Raw genomic sequence first — 22,918 nt, forward strand, 5'->3', positions numbered from 1 at the left:
ATCACACACACACACACACACACACACACACACACACACACACACACACACACACACACACACACACACACACACACACACACACACACACACACACACACACACACACACACACACACACACATGTATTCCTTTCAACAAATCATTATATATATCGAACCGAAACAAAAACATCACACCATGTCGGCCATAGGAAGATTATATCAACTATACATGCTCCTAACCCAAAAATGAACAACTGGTCCCAAAAAATATGAAATGTGTTTAGCTTAATCCAATCCAAAAAAGGGCTCTGGACCAAAAGTAGAAAACAAGACCGATGACCGATACATGAAAAAGCCTTTCGGTAAATGCTAATGATGTAAACAAAACATACAGTACTTCTGGAACATCACACAAGCATTTTGTACACAACTTTTGGACCCATACCACCGCTTCACCCAAAATACTACATTTGATAAACTTTCAGATTTCAGACTACTTCCAAAACAAAAGGGGTTGGCATCAACGACAAGATAAAGGCATATGTGCAACAAAAGTTGCCCGATGTATAGTTGAAGATTGGATCACATCATCTTAGGTGTGAGATCGAGAGATAGACTATACTTAAGGGAGATTGGGAAGAGAAAACTTGCATATTGGCAACCTTCTAAGCTATTTGAGGAAGCAAAGATTAACAAGACAACTAGCTTCTTGGTCAAGATCCATAGTAGGAGATTCAACATCAAAAAGATTTCTAGGGATGTGCTTCTAGACCCCTTAAACTGCTTAGTCTTCCAAGTGCCAAAAAAAATCTTTTATTTCATTCCATATGAACGAACAAATTTTTAATGTCCACGAGGCTAAAAATAGCCCATGGGACAACTAGCATTGCCATATTTGTCTTCTACATATAAATCATTTTTCTATTCAAGAAGATGACGAACATCCCCAACTTCTCAACAATCCCCTTGTTGAATAAAGAATACCAATAAACAACTGACATGATATTGACATGCTTGTCCTTAATGTCCTCGAAGGCATCACATTCCATAATAATGCATTTTTTCTAATTCCATTGCCCTAGTATTGAAAAAAATATACCCCCTTTCTTCCCATGCTTCTTTAGGTCATTTCAATTGCCTTATTTCACATTGGAGCTGATGGGAGTTAATTCTTAGCTGAGCAATCAAAATTTTGGTTCTCCATGGAATACTAGCCACAATGTACACTTTTTGCTGATGGTTATATGTGGAGTTGAATTCCTCAGGATTTGATTTCTTCTTTCTTCCTTACACTTTACCTTATATTTGCTTGTGAGATTTATCCATAACAAAAACCTTTATCCCGTTTTTATTTGTGGAGCATGCATTTAGGTAAATATTCCATTATCTTATCCATTTGATGTTTTTTTTCATCCAAGTCTTCTCTCTTTCGCTCTAAGTGTCATTGAAAACAACCTAAGGTCATCTTCATGTTTCCATTTATTCAATTCTTATTAAATACCTTATGAGATGCACCATAATGATTCCTTTAATATGATTAACTTAGCATAATTTCATAAGGAACTCAACCTTTTATTTTTGGACTTACTTGTGGTCAAGAGCTTTTGAGTTTTCTCACTTTGTTTCCACTTTAACTTTGAGGTGCTCATAACCCATAATTCACACCTATAGAGCACCATTAGAAGAGCTAATTTAAGCTAGAAAAGAATTTGAGTACTTTTACAATCCCATAACTTTGCCTCTCTACGTCTAGTTTGAAGAGCATAAAGAGCTTTCCAACCTCACAAAGTTCTCTTCTTTCTACAATCCTCCCAACTAAGCTTGTTGTTAAAGTCAATCCCAAGGTATTTGTACTCAGTGTCTACTTTGAGAGAGTTACCTTCAAAGTAAAATTTCTGTTCATTTTGCTTTCTATTTTAGAAAAAATCACAATTTTTGTCTTATGGTATTAACTTGCATCCCCATTGCTCTACAAATATACTCAAGGGTATCTAAGTGCTCTTGTAATTTGTGAACCAAATTAGCATTCAAAATAAGATCATGACATATAAAAGAAACCTAATTACGGTCCATTTGTTAAGATACCTAAAGAATACTCAAAATATGGAAAAACACCGTTGGCCTAAGATGATTTTGGAGGAAAGACTAGATAGAAGGAAGAACACATGGGTGAAATGAAATGACAGGTGGATGAAGAAATGAGACGTGAATATACATGAGTGCGCATGTACTAATGAAAAAATAAAAAAGTTTGTGAGGGGAAAATTCAAAAAACCACATATGGTCAAAACAAAATGGACATAATTTTTTTTATTATATCAAATAATTCAATCTCACAACTGATATGAGGAAAAATGCTACATAGGAGCAAATATTAGATGGAAAGCAAAAATGCTAATAGCTCAATTGAGAACTAGCTCTCATCACCTGAAGTGTGAAACATGTAGCTGGATGATACCTAAAGAAGAGAGAGAAAAAATAATAGCCTATTTTGCAACACGGAAGTTGTAAATATAAAGTGACATTTTGTTATGAAGTGCTCGACGTAAAATGACATTTAAATCAGTTATAAAGACATTTTAAAAACAAATAATTCAAACACTTTATTCGAAAAAACAAAGCTAGACAAAACGACAAACCTATTGTTCAAAATCCCCTATTTAAAATCCTTCCATTCATTCATTCAACAAATATCTCCACCTTGCAAATTTAGGCATTCTTCATAAAGGACGCATAGCTTAAGCTCTCCTTTTCTCTTGGTGGAAGCTGTGACCCGTATTAACTCGATAACCTCCGCGTGGCGGGCGGGCGTGGGTGCCCCGTGGTATTATGCAGGCGAACTGTGGGATAGTCTGATTAACAGATTTGCGTCGGACGTGGCATCTTCAAAGCCCAGGGTTCAAATTATGGTTCCTACAGGTATAGCCCACAAATCCAGGGGCAGTTGGGGTGGCGGCGGGGGTGGCGCTGTGTGTAGGACAAGGAAATGAGCGGAGGAGTGGGGATTCTCCCCTGACGATAGCACGGCACCACACACTACGCACACCATTTTGGCTCTGGATTTAGGTATTTGATTCTTTTACCCGCTTTGTAATCCCAATGAGCATTCTTTGCAAATGTTTCACTTTTACCTCGCTACCTCTCTGAGAATGCGAATAGATCGAGGTTTCAATCTGAGATTGTGGTCACCTAGCTCTAGCACTTAGGTAACAGTTTTAAAATCCTCTTCGTATGTGCAGATTTAATTCGTTTAATATGACGCTGCTGAAATTGACGTTTTCAATTTACTAGTCATATTCCAAAGGGGGCAAGTCAAGCTCAAGTCGCGTTTTGAACTTCGTTAACTTCTTACGCGCATAGTTTTAGTTTCTTGCATCCTTCCATTTGACTTAAATTTTGATTCCTATTCCAACCTTATGCATCTACTATTCTCAGCATGATCATCCTATCCTATGTCTATTATGTTAGGATCATTATCGGCAATGAAGTCGCAGAGGATTTAGTTTTGACGTATATCCTGACTAAAATCTAATTTATTGACTGCTCTCTTAAATATTAGCAGCAATATCTCTCTCTAGATGGGGAGGATGTTAACACATCAACCTAGATACTTGCACATGAAAGCCCGCGTCACGAGTGGCAGGGCTTTTTTGGTTTGGGTACTGCCTTAGTTATCTCTTTTCCGATATTGTTACCTATCTTGAACTGTTCACACTACACACCCCCAAAGCACACGCAAAATTAGAGTGGGAATATTTGTGTGGAGTAAAATCTCTCATGCACACATCTACATATATCTGATGCGCAACAATATCCTAAACTCTCTTACGTGTTATTGTGGAATGAAATCCTAAAACACAAGTATTTGATGTGAAAGGAAACCTTAACGCAAACAATTTGAATGCAGAATGGCACTGCAAATATATCTTGTCAAATATTTCAGAACTCACATTAGTTTTTTATCTACTTGGAGTCAACCGAAAAACATACCTTAAACATAAGTAAGAAAACCCATAAAATACCATTCTCTAAGGGTAGAGGTACTAGGTAAAATCTGTTGATAAATTGAAATTCTATAGTATTTATCTTAAATTATACAAAGCTAGAATTAAAACTCAAACGAGAGTTCATTGTACGATCAATTGCCTATGCATTCTCCAACAAGGTAGACTGGTCAATCCTTCTAATTCCGGCCATAACAGCAACGATAGGTCAAGGCATTAGTTCTTAGTTCCTTTTTTATAATTCCATAGGTGCTTTTACATTACAGCTGCTTGCTGGTTACCTGCAAATCCTCTTTTAATATTGCCTAGTGGAATGTACAGGTAGCAGCACGCGTTTCCAATTCCCATCAACATCATTACGAAAGGTTCATTATAGTTTGCAATAACAATCCAAACAGTTATTACTGAAGACAGAAATCTCATTTATGGGTCATAGAGTGCTTTGGTTTTGTAAAACACTTTGGCTTTAGAATAGTGTAAAATTTAGAGAGAAGTCTTTGATGTATGAAATCTGGTGCGAGGCGTGGATGAAGTTCACCCAATTGACGAGGCACTTATTTAGATCATATGATTACGATTCTAGTATCTGACAAGAGCATCCTTATTAGCATATCTAATCTTGGGCACGCACAAAAAACATTGCAATATTGTATTCATGAAGAGATAGGAATCAAGAAAGCTAATGTCATCTACAATTTCAGAAAGAACAGAATTGGTCTCACATTTGGCATTTATTTTAAAATTTCAGTTTAAAGAGAATCAAAATTGAATGGTAGTCTCTAGCAATCTTACAAGTTAGGAGAGGAAAGTATTTGTTAAGCAATACAATGCTAATTATTGCGAGTTCAACTTATACTCGAGGTGATTTTTCCAGCATATATTTCCATTCGTTGCGTCAAAATTATTGCATAAGCCATAGAGAAGTTGTTTAACCAGACACTTAAAAGATATACTGTGGGAAGGTGTTCAATCCAAAGAGCAATCTGGGGGACAATACACTGAATACAGGACTCAGCATATTATGCCAGAAGCAAACCATAAACAGAAGGGACATTTTTACTCTTACATTGGAAAAAGATGAAGAATTGAATCCGAATTTTATAATTTGAAGTTCTATACGTTTAATATCAGAGAAAAGATGTATGGTTCAAATACAAACACACATCATTATATAAAAAGTACAGAAGATGAGAGAAAGTCATGGAAAATGAAACAGTTTGCCTTTAAGGTGTGGTGCTTGTGGGATCTAGCATTAGCACCATTGGGTGCCAGCATGGTTGCTAGAACTGGAGTTGCTTTGCTGACTAAGATATTTTATCCGATGTTGATAATGACCATAGAATTTGAATCACTTCTTGGATTCAAGGGGTGAAGTTGTGAAAACGAAGTGTTGTGTGTGTTGTAAGGTGTTTAAAGGCTTATGCTGTTTTCTTGGTTCCTTCTCTTTGGTGATTCTAGGCTAACATTAAAAACACTAGGTGATTGTACATAGGGTAAAAAATAAGTTGATTGAATATTCTTTGGAATAATGCTATTAACATAAATTTCTAGTGTTATTATAGTTTTAGGAAGAATATGGTTTGAAAATGCATTACAAATTAAGATTTTAGCCATATCCTTCCTCATATGTGACAAGGATGAATGTGAGCATCTTATTTTGATTGTCAATCACCATTAATATGTGGTCATTTTGTTTAATGATTTTGGGCTGATAAGTCACAAAATTAGAATGCACCAATAAATTGGGTTTGGGACAAATAGTGACCACAAGGAGTTTTGTGCCACATAGTAAGGTTTTAAGGGGCTCAGGACACCTTGAAGTAGCTGTAGGGGGGTTCTTGGAGGTAGGGGTCAAATTTATGGAAATGCAAGTTGGACCGTTTGACTTAAGTCCAACCCCATGAGTTGTCATTAGGGAACCTATGGTAGGTGTCAAACATATGGCAATGTGTGTACTTCCTATAATCAATTTCAGACCTTTTCTGACCCTCGTGTTCTTTTGAGATCTTCCATAAAGTTTATTTGATGCATTTTATTCTAGTAGGTTATAGTTTAGTGACAATGTAAAGCGATCATTGTTGGTCAAGTTAAAACCCTCTTGGGCTTGCTGACCATGTTAAAGTTGTGTCAATATGAGCCTCTCTTGGATGAGGTTGTGTGCATGTCCCATGCAAATTTGGTATTGTGCAAGTCAAATTGTTATCTAAGATGGATTGTATACACCTTATGCATTTAGAGAGAGAGGTGAATGAGTGATACAAGTTTCAATTTATTGAGCAAAAAACTTATTATACAGTATGGCCTTTTTCATATTTAGTATAATTTTACCAATAAACATGTTATCATTCAATCATAAAAGTTTTGTTGGTTCTTGATCTATACTTTACTATGAAATTGTGCTTTGTGAATTACAAGCCACTAGTATACATTTCTTCTCTGTTTTAGAATTATTGTTAAGCTTTGAAAGCAATGTGATTAAGATAGTTTCAACTTAGAAAAAACATTCATATATTGAAACACACTAGAAACCACGTTTTACCTTGGAAAACCTCCACTAATGGAGGAAAATTAAACTTGGTAGGTGCCAATAACATGTATACTGGTTTTTTTTTGCTTTGAAAACAACTACAAAAAGGGGTGTTCATAGTTGATGAGTTTATTTTTACTCTTGGTCTAGTTCTTTAGAATTGTTTTCCTTGTGCCTCAATCTTGTCAAAACATTTCTCCAAACTTCTACGAGTCTCTAATGGACATTTGACCCTCCTTTTCAATCTGTGGTGTGGTCCTCCCATGTATAAGAAGCCTCCTAGATAAAAAATGAAGTGTCAAAAGCTATAATTGTTCGTGTCCTCAACTATTTCTTGTGTCACAACAAGTTCATTGCTTCGTCAATAATTCATTCACTGTGGTATTTGATGTTTTGGTTGCTTTTGCCAAGTGGCGATTTCATCTATCAGAATATGATAGGTACTTCCACATTTCCAAATTTGGAAAAAAAAACATCATTTATTGTTCTGTAGTTCATCTAGACCCTTTTTTGGATCACACATCCTTCATAGAGAGCCTTTGGTCCCACAAAATCCAATTGAGAAATTTAGTGAGGAAACATTTCCTCACTTTCTTCTCAGGGTACCATCAAACTTTATTGATCATCTATCCTTTGAGTCCCACTTGCCAAGCCTCTTGGTCTCCCCTCTTAGTCTCCTCATTGTTTTGGCTGTAGCACCATATCCTCGGGAAGTATCACTTGCTTGTCATAGACCATGTTTTCTAACAAGGGTAGTGCTAAATCCTCTTCTTCTTCATCCAGCATGGATGGTTCATATCGTTGGAGATATTCACAGTTGATCACTGAGTGGAGTTTCATGGAGGTAGGTTCAACTTGAATGCATACTCTCCAATCACCTCTAAGGTGGTGAAAGAGCCGTACCTTTGAGGTTTTGTCTCCTTGGCTTGTCTTTGTATCCGCACTCTTTTCCTAGGAACAGCTATACATTGTCTCCCACCTTGAGACTAAGCTACACACAATGCTGATCATGTCTCTCTTTGTATTTCAATTGAGTCATCTCTAGTTTTGTGTTCTCACCTTGAGTTGGATTTAAAGAATCCTCGCAATGTATTTTGTTGTTTTTGCCACCCTTTAAATCCAATCCTTCTTGTATATTCTGCTGTTAAAGTGCAATGTTAAGGGGACCAATAGGCACATAACCCAAACATCCTTCAAAAGGTGACTATCCTACAAAGGAATGGATTGCTTTGTTGTATGAGTGCTATATGTGAGGCAAAGATTCGTCTCAAGCCTTTGGAAATGTGCTGTTGTAGACTCTTGTGAGCTGTACTAGGGTCTTGTTTATCACCTCTGCTTTTCTGTCCATTTGGGGATAGAATGTGGTACTCTTTTGGAACTTGGTGTCCATTTTTTTGGACAAAGTGGATCTAAATTTACCAACAAACTGTGTATCTCTATATAAAACAATTAATAATGCATCCACACATTAGCAAAAAATAAGTCTCTTTTTAGCAATTGTTTTCTTACATAGGGTTAGAGTACACATCTTGCTGAACCTATCAACAACAACAAAGAGATTGTCATTTCTGTGCTTGCTTATTGGCAAACCACCCACGAAGTCCATGGAAATGCTTTCTCGTGATCTAGTAGGCACTAGAAGAGGATTGTACTATCCTTCCTTTCACATCTTGGATTTGCAAGCACAGCACAACTTGCATCATTTATTAAATTTCACTACTTCTACTTGCATTCTAGGCCAATACACATACCTTTAAAAATGGTCGTTGTTTTTCCAACACTGAAATGACCTGCCACTTTGTAGTTTTGTGCCTCACTCATGAGTAGAAGTTAATGTGCCTTTGGCAGACACAATTTGCCCAACCTATGAAGCAGCCTTACTCAAGGTAGAAGTTTTTTATCATTCTTGGCAACTTCTTGTACTTGGAGGTTGTACTTTATCTCAAATCTAAGTCTTGCTTGTATTTTTTTTTCCATAGACTTATTCTGTGAAAGGCTCTAACTGCAAATTGTAGCAAGAGCTGAAATAAGCTTTGAAAATGGTGGCCTAGATAACATATCTGCCACTGCATTTGTACTTTCCTTTTTATAATTGATCACTAAAATGGAACTGTTGTAGAAACCTCTTCCACTTATAGTGTCAAGCATGAAGCAACTTCTTTGGAGCTGCAAACATTGCAAATGTTTATGGTTCATGTCCGTTATAGTTTATCTCCCAAATAGTTAGCGTCTCCATTTCTTAACAGCCCGAACTCGTGCATAGAGCTCCTTTTCATGCACTAGATATCACCTTACCACATAAGTGAAGACCTTTGAATGATAGCAAATGGGTTTGCCACCTTGCAACAAAATGTCACCCATAGCACACTCACTGGCATCTGTCTCAACCTCAAAGGGCGAGTGCAACTGCAAATTAGGCAAGTCTAATACTGGACATTACAAATCTTGTTCTTCAAATTATCAAAAGCATCATCATGTATCACACCCCCAATGAGAATTCTTACCCACTGCTACAATTGAGTGTAGATGAGCATCTATAGAAGAGAAAGCTTGAATGAACTTACACATATATTGAGTGGCATATACAAAGCTCTTTGTCACTGTGGCACTCCTTGGCATGGGACAATTCTTGATAGCCTCTACTTTGTGGGATCCACTCTCATCTCACCTTCTCTAAACACATGACCTGAATATGTTAAAGATTCATTGGTAAACTCATGCTTATTCAAATTACACAAGAGTTGTTTTTCCTTCAAGACTTTGAAAGACTGATATAAGTGAACTAAATGTTCTTTCCATGTTGCTCTACAATTAAGAATTTCTTTTAAAGACACTATGACATGTATCTATGAACTCTCTTACATATTACATAAACCAATAGGAAGAACTAACCTTTTGTAGAGCTCTTGCTTGGTTTTGAAATTGTTTCTCCATGTATTCTCCTCCTCCATTCTTACTTGATGGTAGCGTGATTTTAGATCCAATTTGATTAAATATTTCACATGTTGTAATTGGCCTAGCAAGTCAACTATTAGAGAATAGCGGTTTTGCATGGTGGTTTTATTGAAGACTTAGTGATCAACGTAGATCCTCTAGGAGCCATTCTTCTTTCTTATCATCACAACAAGCAAACTATATGGTGAAGTACTTGGATGTATCGCACCTCATTTGAAGAACTTGTGGAGCTGTTTTTCTAATCTTGTTACTCTCAATTAGTGATTGTGTATACGATCCTATGTTGGGTAGGGGAGATTTATGAAGCAAGCGAATCTCAAGTTCTATCTCTCTTTAGGAGCTAGCTACTTAGGGTAATGATAAACTTCCTCAAGTATGCCTACAAGTCATCTATATCCTTGGTCTTCTTGCTGGTATGAGACATAGAAGAAATCCCATATTCAGGCTCCAAAAGCAATAAACAAAACTGAATGATCTCTTGAATTAACTTGAGTGCTTGATTTGAACTTACCATGGCAGTCCCTACTTTGCTTTGGTTTCCCTTGACAATGTATTTGACTCCATCATTGACCCATCTGTTCTTGTTAACCCTTCTCATAAATATGGCATCTGTTTCGTGCAAGTATGGATTCCCAAACATAATATCAAATGCATCAAGTGAAATCACACCTGCCTCACTTCATCTACATATTCAGCGTCGATAGCAAACTGAAGCCTACACCTCTTATTTATTTGAATCTCAACACCCTTCTTGGCCCAACCCAAAGGGTAAGGTAGAGGATGATTGTAAATCTTAGAACAAGCTTTCTAACTATTTCAGCTGAAATTGAATTTAATTGGGAGCTGGGATTTACAAGTGCTCTTACCTTGTTTTCTTCTCATGAAGTTTAGACTTTAGAGTGAATAGTTGGTTCATTGCCTTAAGTTCTACTTCTCGTTCACTCATTACGATCCTTCTAGCTATACATCCTAATTTCTCATCAATGTCCAAGCTGTTCCTATTTCCAACTCTTCATGAATGATATGGAATTTTTGGAGTCCTCCTTGGGCTTATTTTTTGGGTGAAAGTTGGGATACAACCTCTGTGATGTCCCCAAACAAGACTCTGTCAAATTACAAAGGATGATTACAAGTTTGCTTAGTATGGGAACTTAGACAAGTTTGCAGATTGCCAAAGCCGATTACTTTTATTGTAAGCAGTGAATTTGTTTGACAAAGTAGAGATTACATAAGACAGCAATCTGTTGACTAAATCAAATCCTCATAAAGCTATTCAAGGCAGATGCTTTGTTAAGAATAGGCAAGGCATGAATTAGAGAAACCATAAGCAGCGTATGAAGTTAGGTTTGGAGACAAAACTGAATTTAAGAGTAAAACATAACAAAGAATTGTTAACAATGACTTGATGCTAGTTGAATTATTAATCCAAAGACAGTGACCATTCTAAGTGCTGACTGAATTATCCTAAGGAAATATTTAAGGAGGTTTTGGATGACGGAGTAAAGGACACACGATTAGTTTCATTGCTGGAGAAAAATATCAAGAAGAGTTCGAGGACAGGCTAAATGCTATGATTATTTTGTGGAGGCAACAGCAGAAACATAGAAAGGATAAGCATGGATACATCTCGAGCTGTCTACCCAAATGGTGGTTTACTCTGCAGCAATCTTATTTAAATAAACAATACTGTTGACTCCACAAGAACCATTGATAAGGCAACAATTACCCAGAAGGTTTGACGTCAAAGATGATTAAAGACAGTTGAGAAGGCAGCGATTACCCAGTATTGAATAAAGAAGGCAGCGATTAGTCATTGATATAGCAATTCATGTATACACAGCAATCAAAGTCAAAGCCAAGGAACGGTAGCCAGACTGTGTATGACAGCAATCGGATCTGTTAAGGTAATAGGAAAAATAAAGAAATAAATTGTGCAACGAGTGGCTCGTGGGCTATGGATTCTTTGATTAAATTTTGTTGCATTGACAAGCAAACAAGTGACTAATAATTACATTAATAAAGGTTGCGATTACATTAATCAAAGTGGTAAGGAATCAAAGGGTGCGGTCTCAATTAGTTACAATGTGTATAAAGTGTGCAAACAAATAACAATCATTCAGAAAGAGGTGCAAGTTAATAATGAAATGACGTGACACATTCAATTTAATTGTGTTAAGGGGGATGGTGTTATTAAGCCCGATCTAATAAACTGAAGGCAAAAGTCTATTTCATGAAAGGATGCGATTAGAAGACTACCCTAAAAGGTGCGATTTGAAATAAGGTGACTAATAATTACATTAATAAAGGTTGCGATTACATTAATCAAAGTGGTAAGGAATCAAAGGGTGCGGTCTCAATTAGTTACAATGTGTATAAAGTGTGCAAACAAATAACAATCATTCAGAAAGAGGTGCAAGTTAATAATGAAATGACGTGACACATTCAATTTAATTGTGTTAAGGGGGATGGTGTTATTAAGCCCGATCTAATAAACTGAAGGCAAAAGTCTATTTCATGAAAGGATGCGATTAGAAGACTACCCTAAAAGGTGCGATTTGAAATAAGGTTAGTTTATGTTGGAATAAAAAATATGTGGAAAGAGAGGTTAATGAATAGTCAAGGCACATCTCCTTCACCCTTTGTAAAGTTTTTTCTCTTGGAAATATAATGGGTACTGCCCCCTTGGCAGAACTTGCTTCAAAAAAAAAAACAAAAAAATGAATAGTCAAGGCAGCGATTTGTTTAGAGACTAGTAAATAAAGTTTGATTTGTTTTAAGGGGTGATTCTTTGGAAAGAACTTACACCTCTTATGAGAGGGTATGAGAAAGATATAAATAAAGTATGAAAATCATTTGTGAAAGAGGGCGGTGTGTGTGGGATATGTGTGAATAAAGAAAAGACAGATCAAGCACAGTAGAAGGAGAGTTACATGAAGATCATTTTAGATTTGAGAAGATAGGAAGGAGATTATGAGGAAATTCAGAAAAGAGTTTATAAGGAGATTGAAGAATTTATGAGACTTGTGAGAAGTTTGTAATCTGATTTGTGACAGATTTAGGGATGAAATAAAGAGCTCCATTATAGCAAATTTAAGGAGAAAGTTTTGTTGCAGACCTACACATGTTTTGTAGAGCAACTTGAAGAGGAAAATTGATAGCATTGATTGTGAAGATAAGTTCTATCTTCCGAACTTTTCTTAGAATTTTGAAATTAAATATTATAATGAAATATCTTCAGGATTGTTAAAATTATATTTATAAATGTATTACAATTCTCACCATAAGTTGGAATTGTTGTCTCAAGTCTAAATTAAGGTAAATCCCAAAGGGGGACATTACAACCTCCAATGCTTGTTTTTGTATGGCCATCAATATTGCAATGGGACAACCATTTTTGGGTTCCTTGTATTGGTGAACAGCAGCATTGGGATTTTCACCTCTCCATTTCGTGAAGGGTTTGCACTTTGCAGTTCTTTTCCTTTGGCTGGTCTTTATTTTGTTGTTCCTTTTTAGAAGACTCTTCTTCACACTTCTTTTCCACCTCTACGTAATATGCCCATACAACAAGCCTCACCTAAATCAGCTGGCTTAGTGGTGATGGCTCTCCTCCTAAAATTTAAATGCAACCCACCAAGGTATTTGGTGAGGATATCTTTCTCTTCTAAGTCCATGCAAAGAAACAGTAGAGCCACTTAATCTTTTGATTGGTTTCATGGACAATTGGATAGAAATTCTTCCATAGCAATTCATTGAAAATGTACCAACTATAGACTGTTGGTTTCTTTCTCTTTTCATATGAAGTAACATAGCTTTCCCATCATACAAGAGCATGGCTAGTCATTTTCATGCAAGCAAAAGAAATCTTGTGAGCTTCACTAACATTATAGAACTTCACTAACATAATGGACACTGAAATACATCTCCATTTATTTCATTCAAGTGTCTAAAGTTTCAGCATAACTCGACCTTAAAAGTTTTGATGTCTACCTTGTTTTCAACTTTAACTGGAGTTCTCAATTTCATCTTGACTTCTATTTCTTCCCAATTGTCTTGTGGTCACCTTTCACTTCTTCTCCATCATCCCTAATACTAATTTTCTTGGCTAGAGTCTGCACTCAAGCATTGCTTGATAATTGTTGTTGAGTCATTTGAGCCTTTTGTCTGGCTATATGTTCCTGTTATTGAGTAATCCACTGCTGGTGCTTCATCATGTGTTCCATGTGATTCTCCAAGGCTGGAACTCTTGCATTCATATCATTCTCTGTAGTATTCAATGTTTTCACTACTTTTGCTAGGCAGCAATTGTCTGTCATAAAATGAGTGCATGACATTTCCAAATCTAGAAGGAAAAAACATCATTTATTGTTTTTTTAGTTCACCTAGATCCTTTTCAAATCATTTCTTATGTTACTACCAATCAAATTGGAAAGCACTTGATGTAGAGTTTTAGTTAACCACATCATGGATTAGTAGTGGATAGTTAAGCCATTGTATAACATCCTCTATCAAATTAATGGAAAGCCAATACACCTTACACAAATACCAATATTGTTTGTTGGAGGTACTTCCTATTTTTAAGTACCTTTACTTTTGTCTTTAAAGTTGTTTTATGAAGTAAATCACAAATACTATTAACACTTGACTATCGCATCTATTGCAGAAGTGCAAATGGATGTGTTGTCTTGGGAAGAAATGCCTAATATGTATAGTTTTGTGTCTTTTGTACTATAGACAATGGCTAGGATGCTTGGGGTCTTTAGTATGCTTGAGAACATACTTGATGCATCTAGTATATCTCGTCAAGTCCTACATGCCTACCTAACACAATATTTCCTGCAAAAAAATCCAATTAGAAAAAGTCTCATCAAAAAAATGAAGGGATCTCCCAAAAATTTTGAAATCTTATTTAAATTTTCTACTTCCTAATACTTTTGATGCAGTAGTCTTTTTCATTAAAATCTTTATTGGTTTCCCTAGGTATTCTTCTTGAGTTAAATTTTAATGTTTTTTCCATAGTCGGCTAACTTGGATTTGACAGACCCTAAATTAAAAATCCTAGTGAAAACCTAAGAAAAACTTCACAAAAAGATGGTGTTTTCAGTTTATAATCACATTTTTCAGCATTTTAGGACATGTTTCCAAAGTTTATAGGCATTTTTGGGCACATGTTTTAGTATACCTTACAGTCGCATTTTTAGTCAACAATCATGTTTTAAGCCAAATTTTTTCATTTTTTAGACATTTTTAGTACACCCTTTCAGTATATTTGCATTTTTAGTCTACAGTCACATTTTAGGGCACACTTTTAGTATACACACATTTTTAGGGCATGTGATGGGGACAAAAAAAATACTAGTTTTAATAGTGTTCTTTCAGTACTTTTGGGCATTTTAAAACTTTTTTCCTGCATTATGGTGAGCTATCAGCTAACTCAGCAAAAACTCAGCCATTAAAAAAGACACAAGTACTTGGCCACTTGCTGAGTACTCAACAAGTTTGCAAACTATGGTGTTTTCAACTATGGAAAGGTTAGAACTATTAATAGTTTGACGGCTCTTGTGTACATTCTATATGACCATTAACCCCCACCAGTCATGTTAGTTTATCTCAAATATTAAAAAGTAACCTTGGTTTGGACCATTTGAATTTGATATCTTGGACATCTATGGTCAGCATAAATTCTTGTTTCTTGCTCAAGGAATGCCAAATTTTGTTTAAGTTCTTGACTATCAAAACTATGGAACGATTGTGGCTGCCAACAAGCTTCATGATGTACACAAGTTCTTGATATTCTAGAGCTTATTTCAAAATTGGTTAGGGATTTTTAAATCGTTGAACTTCAAAGAAATCTTTGGCCCCTTTGTACATCTACATGTTTATTCCAACTAGATATCTTTGATCAGGTTCCTTGTACCTTGTCAGACCTTGATGGCCAACATGTACATCCAAGTGTTAAAAATATCGAGATTTATTTATCCTTGTATTCCTAGGGTATCTGTATAAATATTGCAAGTTCTTGACATCCCCATAAAGCAATGCCAAATTTTGTTAAGGCAAGTATAATGTGGGTCCCTATGTTTCTTCCATGCTCTTGCACATCCATAAACACCACACATCCGTGCTTCTTGGATTCTCTTCATCTAATTGTCACATTTAATGCACCATCCACATAATTCCCTATAAATATTAACTAATTGTGTTACTGTTTAGTTTTAAATCTCCCTTCATCCTTGTTAAAGCCTCTTTGCTTGCAAGTTCATCCTCTTCCTAAATTTCGGATAAATGCCAAAATCATTGCAATTTTTCCATATAATTCTAAAATTCCTTTCTGTTTCTTTTCTTTGTGTTACTTCTCAGTCTCTTTGCTATTCTGTCCCTCATGAGTTGTAAAGGTTTTGGTATCAATCTCAAAAGGTCTTTGATGGAGGTAGAAGAAATCAAGAATGCTATCTTTGGGCATGTTGTTTCTTGAGGATTTGTATGGCTTTCTAAATCATCAAGAGCTTAGCAAATCCTATTCAAATTTGTGTAATACAACTTTAGTTGAAGCAGCTGCTCTTCCTCATCTATCTAGAGCTCTCAATTGGTGTTTCTCTTCACAGTCCACTACATCCCTACCACACAATGTTCTTTTGTTCTTTGGAGAGGTCTTTGTGCACTCGGATACTGATTCCTTGTTAATATTGCTTTGATTTCTCCAGTAGATGCTTATAGAGTTAATTATTCAATGCACAAAAGTTTTGGGATGAAAATTGTGAAGCCTTGATGAATCACATCATGGCTTCAGAGAAATCTTGAAGTATGAAAAGAATCCCAAAACCTTTGCTAAGGGCATATTTCTATTAATTTGTTGGAGGCATGATTATTTTGGTAAGTAGAGTTGCTTGGAGCAGAGGAGCTAGCACTGCCCATTCTTGGATGTACACTTAAATTGCAATCATCTGTGACTCAATTCACTGTCAAATTCTGCATGTACATGAAACTAGTCGATTCTATATGACTTCAGACCTTGTACATGCATTCGCAAAGGAACAAATATTTTCAAGTTTAGAAAAGGAGGGAGCTTGTCTGCAGGGTAATCATTATATGGTTTCTATTGCCAGTTATAGGGTTAAAAAAGAAAGAAGCACTTTAGGCATGTTGTAGACACCTTTAACTTCAATTTAATTGGGGAATTGGATAGGGAACGTAATGGTCATTTGTCTGAGGCTGCTAGAATAGGAAGAAGTGAATGGTCTGATTGGTTTCTCCAATTTGCCACCTCCATTTACTCGTGTCAGTGGTTTTAGTGGAAGGCCATATATGCTTTCAAGATATGTAACTGATTATGTAATTTTAACATATGTGAGGCAGCTAACTGAGGTGCATTGCTATCAAAATAGCTTTTATTTTTCAAAGATACTTCCTTTGCAAACAATTAGTTTTGTGATTTATGAAGTCTAACATAGGGATGAAAGGGGAAAGACAGTCCCTTAGACAATTCCCATTGTTGGAGGATTAATTGGCTGTCGATAATGATTTTATTACAGAATGAGCAGGATGACTGTAGATGGAATTGCAGTGTGTACAAAGCACTAACGGTTTCTCCAAGACTTCTTGAAGATGATGAACCTGTGGAATCTATTACCTGCTTAATCAGCAAATATATTCTCAACCTCTCTCAGAGATTGATTACTTAAATGGAGAGGAGACCTCAATTGAGGGAAAATAAAAATTGTGTTGCTTTGTACTGGAAGCCGGAAGGTGTATAAAGAAGAAAACAAAAGGATACAGAAAAATGGCTATGGGTTCCTCTGGCTCCAGTGAACATGCTTGGTTGAAGAACTCATCTCTGAAAGGAGATTTGCGAAAGGAAATGTTTTTAAATCAATACCTGTTGTTAATTTTTTGGGGGTGACAGGTGATGTTGATGGAGATCCTAACAAGAGAAAGGCTTCAAATTCACTCAGCAATGCTGATTCAGGAAAAAACATTAAGAATCACCCCTTCAAAATATCCAAAAAAAATGAAGGAAATCCTCCTGACAAGGATGTTCAAATATCAACCGAAAGTACTTTTGACATCATGTATTTTAATTTAAAATTTTAAAGGTGATATGCAACAATATATGTCACACACTAGTTTGAATGATATCAAAAAGAAATCTTCGTAGGCACAACGTTCTTCACATAATGTAGTTTCTGACATGACAAATACCCTTGTTTAACCATATTATTTTTTTCTACAATATCCAAAGTCACATGTCTTAACTCTCTCGTATCAACACACCAGACATTGCCGTTTTCATCAAAAGTTCAAGCAACCTCCTTTACAGATGTCTCTATTTATGATACCAAATTAAATTATGCTCTTATAAGAGGGCCCACCTCAGTTAATGGACAGCAGTGGGTTGAACAGATTTGAAAGAAAAGGAAGGCACTTGTTGTAAAGGTGACATTTTCTAATATTGATGCTATCCTACCCTTGTGAAGAAGCAACTAACAAAAGACATTTAAACTTAAATCCCAAAATTTCTTCATGGTGGATGATTTGGGTCAGACACATTTTTAGAACATTACCACTATGGTTTTAAAAAATAAATAAGATATGAATGTGATCAATTATATTGTTCAAGATATGGTAACCCTATATCAAACAGGGTGCATGTTATGTGCAAGCTTATTATGCTGAAGCTGATTGAAAAGATAGCATTTGTAAGGCCTATTTGAAAGATCAAGCCAATTACTGAGGCAAGTACATTGAAGATGTTGTGAGCACTAGTACGATTTCCATCTAATCTCTTATACATTTTAATGAATGCAAACACCTTTCCGCAGGTTGGAGAAGTTTATTAGTATGGTTGTGTGGTTAAGGAGTTGGTTGAAGGTATTGTATCCGGGAGCTGAGTGTTATTGAAGAATCTATAAATATTTTCATAAACTTGAACCAAGCTACCAAAAGATGTAGATGGTTTTGAAAAACTCTATTAAATGAAGCTGAGCTATGGTGATAAATGTGCCCAGATAAGGTTAAAATGTCCAAAATTGCTCCTAAAGAGCTTTTGTCAGGTAATATTTATGCTCTGCAAATGATGATAATTTTTGATGAATGCATTTTGAAGATTGAGCTTCAAGTTGAAGAGTTAGATAAGGCAAGCGGTGAACTCACTAAAGACATTGATGCATGAGTTGTAGTAGTGTATTCATACTCATAGATGATTTAACAGGATTTACTGTTCCTTCTTTGCTGAAGATTTGAGCTAATGTGCAATAAATGCTAAATTTAGAGTTTCAGAAACATGTCAAAAAAAATTGTCTAATGTTCTCGACCTCATTTTTTTTTTATCTTGAAACTCTTAGAGATTTAGCATTTACATTTGACCGCTGAATCTTTTGAGAAAAGAAAGCAAGCTAGGCCACTTGAACTCAGACATTTCAAAGAGCTGTTCGGATGGGAAACCAGAACTTAGGATCAGATATTTCATAGAGCTGTACAACTGGGAGATGTGAAACAATGCTATTTCTACCCAAATGTTTGTTAAGGCAATGGAGAAATTCAGAAATTAGGAGCTCATGGAGATTACAATTTTAATGGAGCCTACTGGATTTAGATGCAAGGATGCTGGTGGGTCCCAACTTGATAAAGTTTGAGGAGAGAAGATGTCTAGTAAGTGCTTAAGTGGATGTGGTTCTGCAATTGAAAAACATTTTATTTAAATATTTGTAATATTTTATTAGGGCTACTTACAGCAATTTTTAACATCATCATGACTCTCAAATATTAGATATAGATCCTCAGGTGAAAACAATAGGATTTTTAACCCTTTTGAAGAAAATACAAATTACATGAACTTTTTGTCTCAAATATAAGCTATCTTTGTTCTCTTGTTAGTATTTTTCTAGTTTTGAACCAATTTGGATGTCAGATATCTTTTCAATTTTATGTTTTGCATGATTGATCAATTTTTTACGTTTAGTTTGAAAGACACAGAATTTCTTTCTTTTATTTAAATTTTAAGTAGAATATTTCAAATTGTCAATTTCCCCTTGTAATTTATGTAATTTGTGAATGTTGTAAACTTTTTCCTTTTTGCTGTATATATTGAATGAAGAGAAACCTCCCATAGATGGAAGGGGATAGATTTGTTTTTACATGTCCCAAAAACACCTGCCAACCTTGACAAATTTATTTGCTAAAAAAGGAAAGCTTTAAACACTCTGTTTTAGTCTAAATATGAGCCGTGATGTTCATTTAGTCTTATGCTGTAGTGAACCTGAACCTGAAAATGTTAGCTGCATACAAGACACAAATATGGACCACAACATATAACTGAAATATAAAACTGCAAATATTTTTTTATTTATGAGAGTACTTGTAAAAAGAATAGAAACAAAATCTGTTATAGTATCACCAAGACATAGAACAACCCAACTTCTTCAGTGAAACACCTTCATGCGGGGAAGCCACCAACTCTTCCCTTACAATTCTAGCCGAAAATTTCTCCATTCCAAAAGATCGTTCAGAAATAATTATACAACTTCTTATTTTGGGGAGGGTAGGAATAGAAGAGGAAGTTTGCTGGTTGTAATCTTCGCTGACTGAGCAATCACCTTCAATCTATGACTGACTGATTAGTCATCCTTAATCTGTATATTTAATGCTGTGCAACAAATCCTAACTATATGTCTAACTAGGTGCTAACTGTCCTTTATTTTAGGAACTCCTAACTATGTGCTAACTGTCCCTTTATTTTAAGTATTCAACCTGTTTATTCACCTGTATGCACAGATCCTAACCGAACTTCTAATTCAGTAGAAACTGTCCTTGAATTCAGGGAAACGAAGCTGATTAACTGTTGATTGGCTTTGACTGACTGTTGGTTCATTGCAAGTCCATCTCTTTGAATTTGATTGGTCCCTAATCATATACTGTAATATGTGTGCTTCAAAATATTAGGCCTTTTCCATGAGGTTTCCTCAGTGAGCATATCCTTCCACAGCATTAAGTGTTCAATAACATCTTTGTTCTGCATACACTTATCTTGCATGGCAAGGATCTGGTCAGGAATTAATATTATTTTGCCTTCATCATTGAATTTGGGTAAGGTTGGAGAACTTGTAGTCTCTGTCCAATCACCTTCTTCAGCTTGGAGACATGGAATGTATTATGAATTTTGGCTGATGGTTTCAACTGGAGTTTGTAGGCTATCTTACTGACTTTAGAAAGAATTTGTGAAGGGTTCATAGTATTTGGGTGACAATTTTTGAAAAGCTTTTGTCTTGATAGAAGTCTGTTTGTATGGTTGAGGTTTGAGGAAGACTTGATCTCCCACCTTGAATTCTCTCTCAGAATGGTACCAATTGGCTTGAATCTTCATTCAATCTTGCGCTGTTTATAAATTTTCCTGGGTAGCCTGTAAACTCTGCTGGCTCTCTAAAGATGAAATTTCATACTGCTGGTGCCTTGGTTTGTTGTAGGTCTCAATTAATCAAGGAAGGTGGGACATAACTGTAGAGTGCCTTGAATGGAGTTGTGCCTATGGATATTTGTTTGGTGGTGTTTTATGAATTTTCTACTATGTGCAGCCATCTGAGCCAGGAACTTTGCAATTCAACTACATATTTACAAAGATAACCCTTAATAGTCTTATTGACAATCTTTGTCTGATCATCAGTTTGAGGTTGGTATTTGCTGCTAAAGGATAAGGTGGTACTGGTGAGCTCAAATAATTTCCTCCAAAATCGCTAGTTAACTTTGAGTCACTATCACTAACAATAACTATTGGTAATCCTTGCAGTTTGTAAATGTTCTACATGAAAATAACTGCTAATTGACATGCCTTGTAAGTAGAATCAATGGCAATGAATTGAGAGTATTTGGTTAGCAAACATAAGTACAACCCTTTCTTTTGACTTTTGGTAAACCAGTAATGAAATCCATACTGACGGACTCCCATTTTTCACTTGTAATAGTATGGGACCGAAACAGTCCAGGGTTATGTACAGTTGCATCTTTTTTCTGTTGGCACTGTTCAATGATGACATGAACTGTCATACAACACATTATAAATGTATGTCATTTTGACACTTGCATAGGTTTTGTGTAATCCCATCCGTCCTGCTGATGGTGTAGAGTAGTTTTCAGCCATGACTTTAGATTTGAATTTTGAGGTGGAGCTAAGGACTACTCTATCATCATAGAAGATCAGTCCATTTCAGAAGGAATACTGGCTGTCCTTGTTGTATGCTGCCAGTGGATTAAATAATGCAGTCAATTCATCATCCACCACATACTCTGCTTCAACAATGCCAATAAGGTAAGACAATGAAGATAGCATTAAGGCCTTGAATTTGGGAAATGGCATCAGCTAGAACATTCTTTTGGCCTTTGGGAAATGGCATCAGCTTCACTCCAGGCAAATCACTCTTTGTCAAATCTGTAAAAGCAGCAGCTGAGTGTGTAAACCCCTTGGTGATCCTCCTATAATAGTTTCACAGTCCAAGAAAACTTTGTAGGTTTGTTAGATTATTTGGTTCTAGCCAGTCCTGTATGGCTTGGATCTTTGTATTATCAAGCTTGACTCCCTCTTTGTTGATGATATCCCCAAGATATGGTAATTCATGAGCTGTCAAGGTGCATTTGCTCTCTTGTACTTGAGACACTGTAAGTGCTAAATGTATTCTTGTAGACTTCTGCTGTAAACCAAATTGTCATTGAAAAAACCACAATTCTATGTAAGGTTGGAATACCACATTCTTTGAGGGTCGGAAAGTGCAGGGTTTTTCATCAAGCTAAATGGCACGGCCAAGAAATGATTATGATGTGTCTAAAAGGTGGCCTTACATGTACCTTATGCTCGCATGTGAATTTGATGGTATCCTGACCTTAAATCAATTTAGAGAAGATAACTGCACCACACAGCTCATCAATGTCAACTTGGGGAATTGAGAATCGATTCTTAATTGTGTACTTATTAAGAGCATGATAGCTGAGCAACATGAGGATTGGTCCATCTTTCTCGCAGACTAACACCACGGGAGCAGCAAATGCGCTTGTACTCGGCCTGATATGTCCCATTTGTAAAAGCTCTCGAACCACTTTTTCAATTTCATCCTTGAATACTTTTTGGGTGTTGGAAGAGGTGGGTCATGATTGACTGGGTGCCCTGCTCCATATCTATGATGTGCTCATGATGCACATTTGGTGGTAGAAGTTTTGGAAACTATCCAGAAAAACCTGAAAACTGCTACAATAAGTCATGTACATGTTGTGTGCACTTAGATTTTTCTGATTTGTTGGATTGGTGTAGCCCCTCAAGGGAACTGCATTGGCCCACATAACCAGGGGTTTTCCTTTTTGGCTCTTTCTTCATTTTATGTGCCAAAATCAACTTACTTTATGGAGGCTCGAACCTGTGAAATTTGTGTTGTTTTTAATCCTACATAAACTTCACGGATAGCTCCTGGAAA

General features: G+C 36.0%; 1 protein-coding gene across 7 annotated transcripts in view; it reads left to right on the top strand.

The window, feature by feature from the left end:
* The first annotated feature begins 2,690 nt into the window (after window positions 1-2,690).
* LOC131060161 (protein SPA1-RELATED 2) overlaps window positions 2,691-22,918 on the top strand; it is a 120,311-nt gene continuing 100,083 nt past the window's right edge. For 6 of the 7 annotated variants that reach the window (XR_009110292.2, XR_009110294.2, XR_009110293.2 and 3 more), the window contains exon 1: window positions 2,691-3,050. The gene's annotated coding sequence lies outside the window, so the exon portion shown is untranslated. Of the gene's footprint in view, window positions 3,051-18,824; window positions 19,116-22,918 lie in introns of those variants that run through there. The other variant, XM_057993290.2, reaches the window with a different exon arrangement.

This window comes from Cryptomeria japonica, chromosome 7 (assembly GCF_030272615.1).
Source record: "Cryptomeria japonica chromosome 7, Sugi_1.0, whole genome shotgun sequence".
NCBI classification, from domain to species: Eukaryota; Viridiplantae; Streptophyta; class Pinopsida; order Cupressales; family Cupressaceae; genus Cryptomeria; species Cryptomeria japonica.